Source organism: Pseudophryne corroboree, unplaced genomic scaffold, assembly GCF_028390025.1.
Source record: "Pseudophryne corroboree isolate aPseCor3 unplaced genomic scaffold, aPseCor3.hap2 scaffold_1178, whole genome shotgun sequence".
Taxonomy (NCBI): Eukaryota; Metazoa; Chordata; class Amphibia; order Anura; family Myobatrachidae; genus Pseudophryne; species Pseudophryne corroboree.
In genome coordinates, this window is record NW_026967803.1 from 138,983 (window position 1) to 140,403 (window position 1,421).

At 39.2% G+C, this 1,421-nt stretch overlaps 1 non-coding gene across 1 annotated transcript; it reads right to left on the minus strand.

Moving 5' to 3' along the window:
- Positions 1-595: 595 nt before the first annotated feature.
- TRNAN-AUU (transfer RNA asparagine (anticodon AUU)) lies at positions 596-669 on the minus strand. Its single transcript has one exon. It is a non-coding gene; the product is annotated as a tRNA-Asn (tRNA).
- Positions 670-1,421: the final 752 nt, after the last annotated feature.

Genomic DNA, 1,421 nt, shown 5'->3' on the forward strand with positions numbered 1-1,421 from the left:
AACTTCGGTCAATGTGAATTAACCATTGGACTCAACCATGGTTATCCTTAAAACCCAGGGGTCTATTTAAGATCGATCTTAATCGATGTTGGGCTTCCAGGTTGAAAAAAACACACACATTTGTTTTCACATTAAACAGACTTCCACATGAGAAAGCAGCAAGGATGCAGTGGCGTTAATGTTTCCTGGTGTCAACTTGTATTATTTCAGTAGACATTGAAATGAGGATGCATCTTGCTGCCTTTCCAATGAAGCAAGTTTAATTTAGTAATAGGTGAAAAACCATCCTTACAAAGGTGTTAATCAGAGACTTGGCTTTGTGGACACTTTTCAGAGAACAAATTTGTTAGCATAAAAATAAAGCCAGAAAATGAAGAGCTGTTTAATCACTCGATTGGATTTTTCTGCCAGCATATTTTTTTTCTCTGCAACCCACTGCTAAATTGTGCTTCCTAGCTGTTTTTTATAAAATCACTGAATCAAATCTAACTCTGATTACATCAGAGAAGGCCATGTACCCTACACCATAAGAGGAGGTTTGAAATTTTGACTTGTCTACTTAAATATCACCAAAATCTGATCACAAGGTTAATTACGTCCCTGGGTGGGATTGAACCACCAACCTTTTGGTTAATAGCCAAACACACTAACCGATTGCGCCACAGAGACACTTTGCAAAAGTCCATACTGACAAAGGCTAATAAGCATTCATCTAAAACGTTTCCTAGAAAAACTTTAAAAAGTCAATAATCTGGAGAGTTTTTGTAAGATGTTTCTTCCATCAACCAACGAAGAAACACATTGGTACTTTCCCATGATGAGTGAGTGCTTCAGGATCTCTTGCACTTACATGTGCAGCAGAGTACTGCAATGGAAGCATGCTGGGCCCATAACCCAGAGGTAGGCAGATTGAAACTATCCTCTGCTATATGCATTTTTTTTGTTAATTAAAGTAATCCAAAACTGGGATTGATATTTTGTCTCTTTTATTTTTACTTAAAGTACAATAACTTTTACCATTTTAATTTGTTTTAATAGTATATTGACAGTATTATTTTCTTTCAAAAATCCACTTCATTTTCTTTACCCTATTATTAAAATGGTAATTGAAGAAGAGGAATTGTTGCTTTGACTGCAGCATTCCTGGGGTTAACTGGTGTTTCTTCAAGTCACAAGGTATGGAGCTGCTGTATAGTTACTCGCAAGTCAGTAGTTGTATGATGCTCACACCTGTTAAGCTGGATACACACAGAATGCCCTACACAGGGGGTGAAATGAGCGCCCCGCCCACCCCCCGTACGCTCAGCACACATCACGCTGTGCTGAGCGGGGGGAGAGATGTGTGCTGAGCAGTTCGCTCAGCACACATCTCTCCCCAAAATCGGGCCGTGAATACGGACCTTTAAACTGGATCCACACTT